At 40.3% G+C, this 16,261-nt stretch overlaps 1 pseudogene; it reads right to left on the bottom strand.

Annotated features, from left to right (window-relative positions):
* Window positions 1-12,626: 12,626 nt before the first annotated feature.
* Window positions 12,627-15,999, bottom strand: LOC135627452 (alpha-xylosidase 1-like; annotated as a pseudogene).
* Window positions 16,000-16,261: the final 262 nt, after the last annotated feature.

Below are 16,261 nucleotides of genomic sequence, written 5' to 3'. Positions count from 1 at the left end.
TAACTTGAAAGCGTATTCTTAAAGTTGCACAGCAAAGGTAATGATGAAACAAAGCAAGTAAGGAGATTTGCAGTAATGTAAATGACAATAAGAAATTCAAACCAGAGATTACGCCGTTTTTAAAGTGGTTCGGTCAAGTGACCTACATCCACTTGCGAGGCCCCTCTTCGATGAGGCTTCCACCTTCCACTAGCAAATCTCTTGAAAGTGAAGGGTGAATACCCCTCTTACAACTTTTACAAGCAGTTCACTCTCTTACAGATTTTCAACAAGAAAGAAGGAGGTGAACACTAGCAAATTAAAAACAAGACAAGCTAACACTTTTCTAAGGCTTTTCTCTCAAACACTTGCTGCTCAAAAAGTTGTTCTCTCAGCTGAGATTTGAGGGGTATTTATAGGCCTCAAGAGGATTCAAATTTGGGCTTCAAAATTTGAATTCTCTTTGGGTTCCCGCTGTTGGAGGTGCCACCGCCCAGCCAAGCGGTGCCACCGCCCAGGGCTCGGGTGCTGGGCGGTGCCACCGCCCAGCCAGGAGGTGTCACCGCCCAGCTCTCGGGTGGTGGGCGGTGCCACCGCCCAGCTAGGCGGTGCCACCGCCTACAGTGTTTTCAGCCCGACTACAGTGTTTTCAGCCACTAGTTGGGCTTCAATCTTGGCTCTCTAGTTCGCTGGTTTAGCTTAATTTTTAGCCTAAACCAACTCTGACTTTGGGCCCAGTTGGCCCCTAACCAGGATATAGGATTATCTCTTAATCCTAATCCTAATTACAAGTGGACTACATAACCAAAACACATCCTAAGCAAATTTTCAACCGCGAACGTCGAGTCTTGTTCTGGCGAGCTTTCCGACGAACTTTCTGCTGACGGGCTTCTAGCAAGCTCCCGAACTTGTGATGACTTTAATGAGTAGCCGAGCCTTCTCGGTGATCTCCGTGAACCTCCGACGATCTCTTCGGCGAACTTCCGAAAATTCCGACAGGTTCCCGATTTCTTCTCGGTTGGTTCTGGCAGCATCTCCGACGATTCTTCGGACTCTTAAACGTCCATCGAACTTGACTCCGGTATTCTCGCTTTGTGTTTTTTGGTTATCGTAGTTATTCCTGCACACACAAGCAAACACTCTACTCCGATCTAGACAATTATTATAACGCAAATTGACATTCTGTTGCCCGGCACGTCATTGGTTGGCGCTTCATCCGATTCTTCGGTGCATCGTCCTCTCTTGCAGCTTGTTGCCCAATCGGCGGTTGACCTCCGCAACCCCGATATCCTTGGCGCAATTTCGCTCTCCTTGGCCCGATGCCCGACGCCCGAAGCCTTCTGCCATCCAATATCCTAACGTGATCTCCTCCGACGCAACGTCAATTCCTCCTGCGTTAATTGTCTAATCCTGATCGAGTAGACCTGTATCACTCAAAATGTAGTCAAACATTTAAACACAATCAATTAGTTTCATCATCAAAATCCGAGATTCAACAATCTCCCCCTTTTTGATGATGACAACTAATTGATGACTAACGGAGTTAACCTTAACTCCCCGGAGTTTAACTAAACTCCCCCTATCAATATGCCATTGATAGAACACTTGGATTATCCCAAATCCAAGTAACATTCATCACATGTTATGAAAAACATTTAAACTATCATGCAAATATATAAAATATTTAATTCAATGCATGAAGTCATCAATATACTTCTCCCCCTATGTCATCAACAAAAAGGAGAAGTAGCTACTCTTATGTGTTTATTATATGGGTTCAAACCATTGCATGAAAAACATAATATTAAATTTTTATCATCATGCAATTTTGAAGATAGAAAATTTAGCAAGTAATGCATCATGCTTGGGACATTCAAGCTATCAAGTTTTAGATATACAAGTTTTACAGCATATAAGATAGCACTTTTGGTAATGTTCAAGATAGCAAGTTCTACATCATGCAAGCTAGCAATATTGAGATGTTCAAGAAAGCAACTCTTGCTTCTTGAAATATGTAAATTGTAAGCTAGCAAATTTTTGCTTCCTTTGCAATGTTTGAGCTAGCAATTTTGCTTCCGTTGCAAAGTGCAAGTTAGTATGTTTTGCATCTTGAGATAAACAAGATTGTATTTTTGGTATGCAAATTTATAGTATACAAGCTATCAACTTTTGCACATAAAAAGTTAGCAAAATTTTACATCTTTTGAGATGTGCAAGATGGACTATTTTGCCTCTTTTCAAATTGTGCAAGCTAGCAAATTTGCTATCTAGCAAGTTTTGCTCCCTCTTTGTCAGTGTCAAATAGAAGGGAATAACAATACAATCATGTAATTCATTTCTCTTTACTATAATATTCAAATCATGATAAGGGTAAATAATAAAGATGAAAAATGAATGTCAAAAGACATATATCATTTTTGACAAATTTCTTCTTTTGTAGATAGAAAACATGATAGGAAACAATCTTGATTCAAAAAGAAAACTCAAGTTATAAATTATCAAGATGTCAAGTAGCATGTCATGGTTTACAAAAACAAGTTTCTTGCTAGTTAATAGCAAAAAGAATCTCAATTCATGCATATAAAATCTTATGATTCACATAGAACATCTCCTCTTTTATAACACGAGAGAATCATGATGAAGAATCTTGATTTACATAAAGTTTCAAAATATAATTATCAATATCATGAATACTAAAAGACCATGAAAATTTTGATAAATATCCTTTTAAATAGAAAACAAACTTGATTCATTCAATAGAAAATTGTGAGAAATCAAGATCATGATTTCAATAAAATCCATTAAATTCAAATCATTTTCATAATCCATGAGATTCATAAAAATAATACAAATAGATTCATCAAAATCAATAATATAGAAAAAATAATTTTCAAGAAGAAAAATGTTCTTCTCTTTTAGTTGCTTCAATTCATGTGATTTATTTCATTCAAGCATGCCTCCCTTTTTTTTTATGTCAAATAAAAACATGTATCATGTTTAAAACCGAAAGTGCTAGATTTATTATGACAAGGATCAATAAGGCACTTTCATTATGGTAAAAAGAAAATCGATAATCTGTAAATTACAAGATTCATTATGCATAATTTTAAAAATCTTATGCATAGAACAAAATCATCAATCATGATATCAAGACATTTATCATTTAAAGCATTCATGATTCACATCATATGCAATACATCACATATATTATCATAATAAAAGGCATAAGTATTGCATGCATCATTCCAAATTATAAATATTTCAAATCATAATGGTATTAATTTGTCAAATTGCATCCTACCATGCATGATCATAACTTTTCATTTGTATGCATCAAAATAATCTCAAGAGTATTTCATGCACGATTTTATATCACCAAATAAGGAATCTCAAGAAGAAAATAATTGGTGATGAGATAAACATTTCATGAATATAAGGAATTACATAAAAATTTTATCATGAAGGATTAGAACATGTGAATACCAGAAGACATGATTTCTTTTTGAAAAACCTACTCATTAATAATCAAAAGAAAATCTTAGGAGATCGATTAATGAAAAATCTTGATTCATAATAAATCTTAATTTGTAAATATCACAGAATCAAGATCATGATTTTAGATAAAACTCATTCAAATTCAAATCGTCTAAATCATCAAAATCTCAACATTTCTTTCAAGAGATTCAAAATGACATAAATAATTTTATTGGTCTCTTAGGTATAAATCAATAAGATAGAGAAAAAGAAAATTTTCAATAAAAAATCTTTCCTCCTTTTGTTTCAACTTATTGATTGATTCCATGCATGCATCTCCTTTTCTTTCAAATCCATGCATCATCGTTTTAAAACAAAAAAAAATCAAAGATCATCAAGATAAAAAAGTGCAACACATAATTCAAAAAAAAAATGATTTCAACTCATTACTTCAAGTCAAATCAATATCATGATTTTGATATAACTCATTTGTAATTCAAATCATCAAACCAAAATCATTTTCAAGGGATTCATATAAATCAACAAGATAGAGAAAAATAATTTTCAAGAACAATGCTTTTCTCTTTTTAGTTATTTAAATTCATGTCATTTATGCTAGATAAAAATGTGCATCAACATTTAGGATCGAAAAATGAATTTTGTCATAAAAACCATCAAGACCAAAAAATCATCATGTATAACTTTACAATCTCATGCATAAAATCATCAAATCATAGCATCAAAACTTTCAAAAGTTTCATTACAACATCAAGTAAGGTTTTATTGAACATAATTTTGAATGATTCTTATAGATATTTAAAATTTCTTTAGTTTTACTTTATATGATTGACTTTATATTAGCATGCTTCAAATTTTTGTTCTTATGTCAAAACTATACATCATGTTTGAAAACCAAAGATAAGGTTCATAAAAAAATCATCAAACCTTCCATTCAAAAGTCATGCATCGTCATTGAAAATCAATATGGAAATCGTCAAAGTACAAATTCTTGCTTCTCAAGCACATATATAAGATTAATCTTACTAGGTGTATAAGCATTATATTTATATCTAACATTTTATTGCATTAACATAACACAAGCAATTTTCAAGAAAATTAATCCTAAACTAAATTAAAAATAACTCAAGAAAGTATTATGTAATTTCGAAATAAATTAGTGGGATTTTGATTACCTCATTGTTGAAAGAGGGTGAGGCATAGTTTGCCACCTCGCCTTTCTTGATTTTCTCCTCGTCTTCGGAAGAGCTCAATTCATCCCAACTTTTGTTCTTCTTGCGTTCAAAGCAAGTAGTTCCATTCTTTTTGCTTTTTAATTTTTGTTTCATTAGTAGTTTAAGTTCACCATCACTTGAGCTTATGCTCGAGTGGTCTTCATGTGTTCTATGTCCCAAATCCTTCCTATCATTTGGAAGGTTGTTCTCGAGTTTCTTTTTTGTCACATTGTTCATTTCGTAGGTCATTAGAGACCCAATAAGTTCTTCGAGAGGGAATGTTTTAAGGTCCTTGGCCTCTTGAATGGCCGTAACTTTTGGATCCCAACTTTTTGGAAGGGATCTTAAGATTTTAGTGACTAGTTCAAAATTAGAAAAACTTTTACCAAGAGCTTTGAGTCCATTGATGACATCCGTGAACCGGGTGTACATGTCTCCGATGGACTCACTTGGTTTCATCCGGAAAAGTTCGTAAGAATGCACAAGAATATTGATTTTGGACTCTTTCACTCGGCTAGTGCCTTCATGAGTGACCTCTAGAGTTCTCCAAATATCAAAAGCCGAGTCACACATCGAAACACGATTAAATTCATTTTTGTCAAGTGCACAATATAAGGCATTCATAGCCTTTGCATTTAGAGAAAACATCTTCTTCTCCAAATCATTCCAATGGTTCATTGGGAGAGAAGACATTTCAAATCCATTTTCGACTATGTGCCATAAATTCAAATCCAAAGAAAGTAAGAAAACTCTCATTTGAGTTTTCCAACAAGTGTAGTCCGTCCCATTGAAAAAGGGAGGACGAATGAGAGAATGACCCTCTTGAAAGCCATAAAGAGCCATTTCTATTTGGGTGTTAAACCAAAGTAGAAAACCGTGGCTCTGATACCAATTGTTAGGATCGGAGTGGCACTAAGAGGGGGGGGTGAATTAGTGCAGCGGATTAAAACTTCGGTTTTACTAAAATCTTTCGTACGATAAGAACGGAACTTGAAAAGCTTAACTTGAAAGCGTATTCTTAAAGTTGCACAGCAAAGGTAATGATGAAACAAAGCAAGTAAGGAGATTTGCAGTAATGTAAATGACAATAAGAAATTCAAACCAGAGATTACGCCGTTTTTAAAGTGGTTCGGTCAAGTGACCTACATCCACTTGCGAGGCCCCTCTTCGATGAGGCTTCCACCTTCCACTAGCAAATCTCTTGAAAGTGAAGGGTGAATACCCCTCTTACAACTTTTACAAGCAGTTCACTCTCTTACAGATTTTCAACAAGAAAGAAGGAGGTGAACACTAGCAAATTAAAAACAAGACAAGCTAACACTTTTCTAAGGCTTTTCTCTCAAACACTTGCTGCTCAAAAAGTTGTTCTCTCAGCTGAGATTTGAGGGGTATTTATAGGCCTCAAGAGGATTCAAATTTGGGCTTCAAAATTTGAATTCTCTTTGGGTTCCCGCTGTTGGAGGTGCCACCGCCCAGCCAAGCGGTGCCACCGCCCAGGGCTCGGGTGCTGGGCGGTGCCACCGCCCAGCCAGGAGGTGTCACCGCCCAGCTCTCGGGTGGTGGGCGGTGCCACCGCCCAGCTAGGCGGTGCCACCGCCTACAGTGTTTTCAGCCCGACTACAGTGTTTTCAGCCACTAGTTGGGCTTCAATCTTGGCTCTCTAGTTCGCTGGTTTAGCTTAATTTTTAGCCTAAACCAACTCTGACTTTGGGCCCAGTTGGCCCCTAACCAGGATATAGGATTATCTCTTAATCCTAATCCTAATTACAAGTGGACTACATAACCAAAACACATCCTAAGCAAATTTTCAACCGCGAACGTCGAGTCTTGTTCTGGCGAGCTTTCCGACGAACTTTCTGTTGACGGGCTTCTAGCAAGCTCCCGAACTTGTGATGACTTTAATGAGTAGCCGAGCCTTCTCGGTGATCTCCGTGAACCTCCGACGATCTCTTCGGCGAACTTCCGAAAATTCCGACAGGTTCCCGATTTCTTCTCGGTTGGTTCTGGCAGCATCTCCGACGATTCTTCGGACTCTTAAACGTCCATCGAACTTGACTCCGGTATTCTCGCTTTGTGTTTTTTGGTTATCGTAGTTAATCCTGCACACACAAGCAAACACTCTACTCCGATCTAGACAATTATTATAACGCAAATTGACATTCTGTTGCCCGGCACGTCATTGGTTGGCGCTTCATCCGATTCTTCGGTGCATCGTCCTCTCTTGCAGCTTGTTGCCCAATCGGCGGTTGACCTCCGCAACCCCGATATCCTTGGCGCAATTTCGCTCTCCTTGGCCCGATGCCCGACGCCCGAAGCCTTCTGCCATCCAATATCCTGACGTGATCTCCTCCGACGCAACGTCAATTCCTCCTGCGTTAATTGTCTAATCCTGATCGAGTAGACCTGTATCACTCAAAATGTAGTCAAACATTTAAACACAATCAATTAGTTTCATCATCAAAATCCGAGATTCAACAATTCAAAGATTTGCTACCAATCTCAAATTTCTTCAAGGTGTCCTTAAGTAGCAAGTTCTCCTTTTAGAGAGATTCTAGATCATGACATTTTATACATGGAGCTAAACTATCATGATATTCAGTTTTTAATTTATCGATATCACAAGTGAGACTATCATGTTCCTTTTTTAGCAATTTGTATTTTCTACTAATTGTCTTACATTCATCAAATAACTTATGGAAAGCATTTAATAATTCATGATAAGGTAAATCTGCATCAATTAAATCTGTTAACTTTTCTTCGATGGCCATTAGGGCGTAATGAGCAACTTGCTCGGTGTTGGACTCCTCTTCTTCGGATGCGCTTGAATCATCCCACGTTGCCTTGAGCGCCTTCTTCTTTGATGTTCTCTTTTTGGCTTGAGGGCAATCGTTCTTGTAGTGTCCCGGTTTTTTGCATTTATAGCAAATCACTTGGTCCTTCTTGTGTTCAAACTTATTTTTTGTATTATTTTTAAATTTGTTCTTTCTTAAATATTTTTTAAATTTTTGAGTCAAAAGTGCAATGTCATTGTCACTGTCCTCATCACTTGATGTTCCTTTCAAGTGGTCTTCTTGTGATGTGAGTGTCATATCCTTCCTGTTCTTTGGAAGGGGGTTCTCGAGCTCATCATGAGCTTGACATGTCATTTCATAGGTCATTAGAGACCCAATAAGTTCTTCAAAAGGGAATGTTTTAAGGTCTTTGGCCTCTTGAATTACCGTAACTTTTGGATCCCAACTTTTAGGGAGGGATCTTAAGATTTTAGTTACTAGTTCAAAGTTAGTAAAATCTTTACCAAGAGCTTTGAGTCCATTGATGACATCTATGAACCGGGTGTACATGTCTCCGATGGACTCACTTGGTTTCATTCGGAAAAGTTTGTAAGAGTGCACAAGGATGTTGATTTTGGACTCTTTTACTCGGCTAGTGCCTTCATGAGTGACCTCAAGAATTCTCCAAATATCAAAAGCCGAATCACAAATTGAAGCACGATTAAATTCATTTTTGTCTAGTGCACAAAACAAGGCATTCATAGCCTTTGCGTTTAAAGCAAAAACCTTCTTCTCCGATTCATTCCATTCGCTCATCGGAAGAGAAGATTTTTGAAATCCGTTTTCGACAATAGTCCATAGTTTGAAATCCATGGAAATGAGGAAGATCCTCATATGGGTCTTCCAGTAGATGTAATCCGACCCATTAAACATAGGTGGACGTGTGATAGAGTGTCCCTCATGCATGCCGGAGTAAGCCATCTCTCTTGGGTATTAAACCAAATATGAGAGTGAGCCTTGCTCTGATACTAATTGTTAGGATTGGAGCGACACTAAGAGGGGGGGGGTGAATTAGTGCAGCGGTAAAGTGCGATAACTTTTCACGATTTAAACACTTTTCGGAAACTTCGTACGAGAAAAGCAATGTTTTTGTTTAAAATCGTTTCGATTGCGTTTTAATTTGAAGGGATAAGTAAGACAGAGACAAAGCAGTATAGCATTAAACTGCAAATGGTTTGCAGTAATGTAAATGACAATAAGTAAATGCAAACCAGAGATCACACCGATTTTACAATGGTTCGGTCAAATGACCTACATCCACTTGCAAGGCCCCTCTTCGATGAGGCTCCCACCTTCCACTAGCAAATCTCTTGAAAGGGAAGGGTGAATACCCCTCTTACAACTTTTTACAAGCAGTTCACTCTCTTACAGATTTTCAGCAAGAAAGAAGGAGGTGAACACTAGCAAATTGAAAACAAGGCTAGCTAAGACTTTTCTAAGGCCTTTCTCTCAAACACTTGCTGCTCAAAAAATTGTGATCTCAGCTGAGATTTGAGGGATATTTATAGGCCTCAAGAGGATTCAAATTTGGGCTCCAAAATTTGAATTCTCTTCGAGTTCCCGATGCTGGCGATGCCACCGCTTGTCAGTGGCGGTGCCGTTGCCTGTCAATGTCAGACACTGATAGTGCTGGGCGGTGCCACCGCCCAGCCCAGCGGTGCTACCGCCCAGCTCTCGGGTGCTGGGTGGTGCAACCGCCCAGTCTGGCGGTGCCACCGCCAGACCCTTCGGTTCACTTGTTGGGGTTCAAATTTAGCCCAAACCAAGTCTAATTTTGGGCCCAGTTGGCCCCTAACCAGGATATAGGATTATCTCTTAATCATAATCCTAATTATAAGTGAACTACATAACAAAACACATCCTAAGCAAGTTTTCAACTGCGAACGTCGAGTATTGTTTCGGCGAGCTTTCCGACGAACTTCTTCCGATGGGCTCCCAGCAAGCTCCCGAACTTGTGATGACTTTAATGAGTAGTCGAGCCTTCTCGGTGATCTCTGTGAACCTCCGACGATCTCTTCGGCGAACTTCCGAAAATTCCGATAGGTTCCCGATTTCTTCTCGGTTGGTTCCGGCAGCATCTCCGACGATTCTTCGGACTCTTAAACGTCCGAACTTGACTCCGGTATCCTTGCTTTGTGTTTTCTGGTTATCGTAGTTAATCCTGCACACTTAACTCAATAATATGGATTAGATTATTTAACCCATCAATTGATTTTATCATCAAAATCCGAGATTCAACATACTAAGACTTCTATTTAAATTAACCCTACAGATTCTGCAAAATAGGGACTAAAATTTCTGATCTCTTGTTGCTTAACTACTTATAACTTTCTGGTGTGAACTCAGATTCATACAAAGTATGATTTATTCGAAGCTAGACTCAAAATGCTTTTTTATAAACCTGATTTGAAATTTTTGGAGCATAATTGCTAATTGAAAAATCTAGTTTTATCGACCCTATGGATTAAGTAAAACAGAGCAAATATTTTCAGACCTTTCACTACAAAATTATCTGTAACTCCCTATTGTAAAATTCCAATTCTTGTAAAATTGATTTGCCTAAAACTAGAATGACAAAGCTTTCTAATGACACCTATTTTGTATAAATTTGAGTATAATTGATTATCCAAATAGTTTATACAATGTTCCTATCAAATTCTGCTAAAATCGAGCTTTGGTCAATTTCGGGTTTCCTTGTTTCTTCTCTTTGGAAATAGATTTCGGCAAAAACTCTTACTTCAGTTAAGATTTATATTATTACCTTAAATTCCTATATACTTTTATCCTTTATTTATTTATTCATCTGCAGCTATCATCTAAAGTTCATGTTTGCATCGTAATGATTCAGCACATGCATCCCATTGTTCCACATTTGCTTTCGATATGTGCCTCTTCCAATTTCGTTTCTTTGGACATTGAATTCATCTAACTTTCTTATTTCAATTGAGCTATATGTGATTTCTTGAAATCCTTGTATGCTCTTGCTTTTGTTTCCTTTCAAATCTGAATACATTTGTGAAAGATTATGTTTGTATCGTATAGACTCGAAAGGCATATGTGCATTTCGTTGTTCCACATGTGCTTCTGATATATGCTAATTTCATTATTCATACTGTCCCATTATACTCTAGTGTTTGTGGGATAAATGTGAACATTTGCTAGAAATGGTAAAGGGAGTTATGCTTAGAGCCCGCGATGCTCTGTCGGACCCCTATGACTTCACTCAGACGTGCATGGATGGAGCTCCCAGACGTGGGAGACTTATGTTTGGTGGTCATTCAGAAATGGATTGACCATATTATGTTATGATCCCACTTCACCTTCTATGTGTTTGATATGATATCCAAAGCTTTGGCTATGTTTCTATGCATGCTTTGGATAAGAATGAAATGAATGCATCGACATGTGACATTTGAGCTTCTATTCATGTTTTGTTCTTTGATATATTTCCGAAATATTATAAGACTTTGTTATACCTTGAAATTACCATATGCCATGGATATGCTCCTTATGTCAATGATATGGTCCAATTACCCTTCCTCGATTATATGAATAAAACATGCTTGGAACGAAATGACATCGTAATTCTGTATTCAAACAACACATGCTTTTGTTTCATCTTATATCTTTGCTTTGTATTTTTGATACCTTATTTGTTTGAAAAAAAAAACTGTCCTCTTTATTTTGGATATGTTAGTCGCTTGCTGAGCTTTATATGCTCACCCCGTTATGATCAAAGTGTCTATCTAAGCATAATATAATGTTTCCTCACCTACAACTCAAGAATATATATGATCAAAGTGTTTGGACGTTTGCTGTTAAATTAATAAACCAACTATTTTATAATGTGATAGTCAAAATACCTAAAAATGAGTTATAATTCTAATTTGTGAATCAAGCATATTAAAATTAATATTATTTAATCCGAGAAAAGATGCCTCAAGGTATTATTTCATCAAAGTCATGGTAATCGAGAGCATAGATAATGTCACATATATTTTTATAAAATCTTTCCCCAAAAATCGTTTCAAGATATTTCAAGCAAGTTAGGACTTATCTTTAAAAATATACTAAGAGGAAGTGTTTGTTTTAATATTTTTATCTTTAAAGTATTAGTTTTTGAAGGATTTTAATATTTTTATTTCTTATCTTTTAAATAATCTGAATAGATAGAGTTTTAAAATAAGGGTCTTTTGTTAAAGCTAGTCCTAGGAAATTTACCAAAGGGTAATTTTGGCAACCCGACAAAGACAATAAAGCAGAAAAATAAAAGAAGCGACAAGAACACCAGATTTACGTGGTTCGATCAATTAACCTTGACCTACATCCACTGACCTACATCTACGGACGAAAGAGGAGCACAAGAAAAACCTCAACTATAAGCCCAAATTATTGAACTGAGTATGGACTTAAACCCAAAGCAAATACTTAGGTTTTTCTTATGGTGCATCTTGTGGTGTTCCTGACTTTAAAGCCCAAACCCTTATTTATAGTTCCAATAGGAGATAACATGCCTTGTTTTCCCGACGTGGGACTATGGGACTTACCAAACTAACATCTTTTGATCTAAATTATTATTCTACACCTATAAATATATAGCATTTACATATATAAATCCATCCAAATCTGAAGTGTTTAGTTGGGTTCAAAGTTAACGAATAGTTCAAGATTTATAAATATTTTTTTTTAAAGTTCACATTCCATTTTTTTACATCTGTCTTGATTTCTTCGTCTTCTATTTAATTTGATCTAGACTAATAATATATTATTATTATTATTATTATTATTATAAAAAATTATACTTACATATAATCTCTTCTTTTCTTCATATATTTAAATTAAATACGATAGCGCTCAGAATCTTTCCTTGAGAAAGAAAGTTGACAAGGGACTTCTTATCCTTGGAACATAAGCAATCGAGATCGAACCCCATCTAAACACTTTAACACTTTTTCTGCATCTTCGCTGACTCTCTTCGAAAGATAAAATATGCATGCATCTTGTGTTACTGAGATAAAAATAAGCTGCTGTGTCTTATTTGCAGCTCTCTAAATCTGTGTGTCATTCGTCAGCAAATATTGCATTCAAATTGATCATCATCTACTTGGTGTTGGGCAACAGCAAAATGATTGCAAATAAGTGAAAACAATCGGATAAAAAGGCCAGAAATATAAGTTCCTTCTTTCATCAAATCTGGATTTATATCCCTCGGGAGGAAAGCAAGATTTGGTTTGGCTATCCAGGTGATCACAGGGAAATGAAGAAACAAGGCAAAGCAGTAGGAGACTGAATCATTCATTGATCCCCATCTTCCAAGTCATGGAGAACTTCTTCCCCAGAGGCAACGACAGTCCTGCAACCTCCACCACCGTGCTACTCCTGCTGTTCCCTCCCTCCACCTTCTCTTCTTGATGCATCGGAGAAGTCTCGGCAAAGTAAGCATCCGCCGAGGGTTCGCCATCCACCTCGATCACCAGCGCCTGTCCGCTTCCCTGCAGCCCCAGCACGCGCACCTTCTCGATCAGCAAACCCTTCTGCAGACTGAAGCTCCCCAACTCCACTTGAGACCACACCGTGACCGTCGTCTTCTCACGAAGGCTGGCATAGAACTCGATGTAGGAAGCCTCCCCGTCCACGAGCTTCATCTCCGGGCGCTCGTCGTCGTCCACGTACACGCTCCCTCTGGCATCTCCTTCGGCGGCTCCAAAGGGGAAGGACACGATAAGCGTAAACGGTGTCGCTCTCGCCTCCTTGGAGATCATCCCTCCTCTCTGCATCGGGTGTTCTGGTACACATGCACGTTGATCTCGTTCAGCGGAGCATCGAGAGTTATGTAGCGCTCGTCCTTGGAAATGACGGCCTTGGTCATGTCGAACAGGTTATACCAGGTGCCAGGGGGGAACATCGCTTTCACTTTCGTCTTGGCCTTGTTCAGGACCGGCGACACCATGACGCTGCTCCCTAGCAAGAACTGAGTGCTGAGCCCGTAGCTTGCTGTGAAGTTGGGGAACGAGAAGAATACAGGCCTCGCCATTGGCGCGCCACTGGTGTGAGCTTCGTAGTTCAACGTATACAGATAGGGGAGCAGCTTGTACCGCATGCCCAAAGCATTTCTTGCAGATTTGGCGACCGAGTCCCACACGTAAAGCTCTTGTCTCGGCGAAGCAAAGTTGGCGTGGTCTCTTGAGAAGGGATAGAACGCACCGAGCTGGATCCAGCGGTTGCAGAGCTCCTCCGTGGGTGCTGGGTAGAAGCCGCAGATGTCGGAGCCGACCATGGGCATGCCGAAGAGCCCAAAGTTCAGCACGGTGGATATCGAGTAGCGGAGGTTGACCCAGTTGCCCTTGTTGTCGCCCGTCCAATGCGCAGCATACGCTCCCGATCCCACAAAAGTGGAGCGGGAGAGAATGAAGGGACGCTTCCCCTGGAGTCCCTGGAGGGCCTCGTGAGTAGCAATGGCCTGGGAGAAGCCATACAAGCTGTGTGCATTGTACTCCAGGATTCCACCGTAATGCGTCGCGCTCGTGGCTATCGTCTTGGAACCCAACGGAGCCTGCGATCCTGATGCGTTGATCTTGTAGGGCGGCTCGTCCCATCTGGTGTTGGTGATGTTCTTGCAATCCAGACAACAAATCCATGGTGTTTTGGAACCCGGCACCGGGCACGAATGGTTGGCTGGGAGCTCGTACTTCCCTGTGCAGAAGTTTGAAGCCTCGTTCATGTCGATCCAGAGGCCATCGACGGGCACCAGTTCGTGGAACCTGGCAATCTCATCGACCCACCACGCGACCCCGTTGGGGTTGAGGTAGTCCGGGAAGTAGACAGGCCCAGGCCACACCTGAGCCAGGTAAGGCTTGCCCTCGTACTTGATGAAGACGTCCTTGGCCATTCCCCTCTGGTAGACACCGTAGCTGGAGTTAACGGCTATTCCGGGATCGATGAGCACGATGTACTTCATGCCTTGCGAATGGATTCTGCTGAGGAAGTCGAGCAGCTTCGGCCGCGGGTAGTTGACAGGGTCGAGCGTGAAGTCCTTGGCTGCATCCATGTGATCGTCATCGTTCCAGATCACATCAAGAGGTATCCGAGCCTTCTTGTAGCCCTCCACCACCCCTTCCACCACCGAGAGGTTTTTGTAGCCCCATCTGCATTGGTGGAATCCTGTCAAAACAATGAGTAGTAAGCAGAATAGAGGGAGGACACAAACCAAGTTCTTTGTGCGACGTGAGTTGAAGCAGCTAAATCTAGCTAAATAGCGTCAAAACAAACTCCAGAACAGAGGAATGAGAACAGTTGGATGATCTACCTAGCGCCCAGTACGGCATGGGAGCAGGGCGACCGATGAGAGCAGTGTACTGATCCACCACCGCCAGCGGCGAAGGCCCGGCAAAGAAGTAAAAGTCGAGCACTCCTCCGATGACCTTGTATGTGAGCTCCGTGCCTGTGTACAGCACATCCATGCCATTGCTGTTGAGCAACAGCACAGCATGAGCAGCGGCCTCGCCTCCCTCGTTCCTCAAGTCCATGTAAACAGGGTGAGACCCGTAGAGATCAGAATTTAGATTGATAGCCGAGATATCGGTCGTGTAAAGGGTGTAGGGATCGCTCGGGCGCAAACGTATCCCTCCAGGTTGCGTGTTCTCGCCAAGCCCATACAGGGAAGCAGTCTTGGGCAGGTGAGTGGAGATTTCGAGGTATTGATCCTTGAAGACTATGGTGCCACAACTCGAATCGAACAGCGTCTGCCCATTGGCCTTCCTCTTCACCACAAACGTGAATGGATCGGACGTGTAGCTGAAGATGAGCTCATCCCCTGCGTATTCCGACGCCGTGAAGGGAGTTGTGGAGGCTTTGCTCCCCGATGGCGGGGGATGTTCTCTTGGGAGCAGGTTGTAGGGGACTTCCCATCTTCCCTCCTCTGCATCAGTTATGTGGACCCTCAGTCGATCCTTGGTTTCATGCCTAGAGATGATCAACCATGATGAGCTAAAATATACACACATATACACGCACAGAGAGAAAGAACATGTGTTCTTACTTCACGAAGAGTCTGAGATGGGGGATATCAGGGCCATAAGCAGAGGTGCTCCGCTTCAGTTGGAGATGACCTATCAGCCCACCTCCATTCCTGTTCTCCTCGATCGACACCAAGCGGTAGCCAAAACCAACCTTTGTCGTAGGGACTGCAGCACAAAAGTGAAGAGAAAGGAGAGTGACGCAGCACAGGGCAAGATGCAGAGGAGAAGTGGAGGAGGAGGGCATCCTTTTGGCTCCCCTCAAGACTTTTCCAAGCAACGGTGAATGGGGAAGGGTGTAAAGTGAGCACACAGCCCGCAGGAGCTCAGGAGCAGCGCCACATAGTTGTTGTACGACGAGCAGGGGGCGTTAAAAGAGTAGAAGAAGAGGGGAAGAGAGATACAGTGAGATTTCAGCCTTCCAGTATCACCATCACCAGGGGCATGTGACAGTCTCTCCATGTGAGGGTGTCTGTTCTCTGTGACCCAATCAGAGAGAGAGAGAGAGAGAGCGTGTGCTTTTGGGCTCCATATCCTTCTCTGTGACCCAGTCACAGAGATATAACTTTCGGGCTCCACTCACAGACAGAGAAAAGAGAGAGCGAGAGCCTTTGGGCTCCATTTCCTTCTTTGTGAGACCCACTCGATTCTGGGCTCCACTGAGAGAGAGGGCTTTTTTCTTTTTTTCTTTTGGGCTTTACAGTAATTAATTATCTTTAATATTTTAATT

This window comes from Musa acuminata, chromosome BXJ2-11 (assembly GCF_036884655.1).
Source record: "Musa acuminata AAA Group cultivar baxijiao chromosome BXJ2-11, Cavendish_Baxijiao_AAA, whole genome shotgun sequence".
In the NCBI taxonomy this organism is placed as follows: domain Eukaryota; kingdom Viridiplantae; phylum Streptophyta; class Magnoliopsida; order Zingiberales; family Musaceae; genus Musa; species Musa acuminata.
The sequence above is the reverse complement of the archived record's forward strand: the minus strand, read 5'-3'. Positions and strand labels throughout refer to the sequence as shown.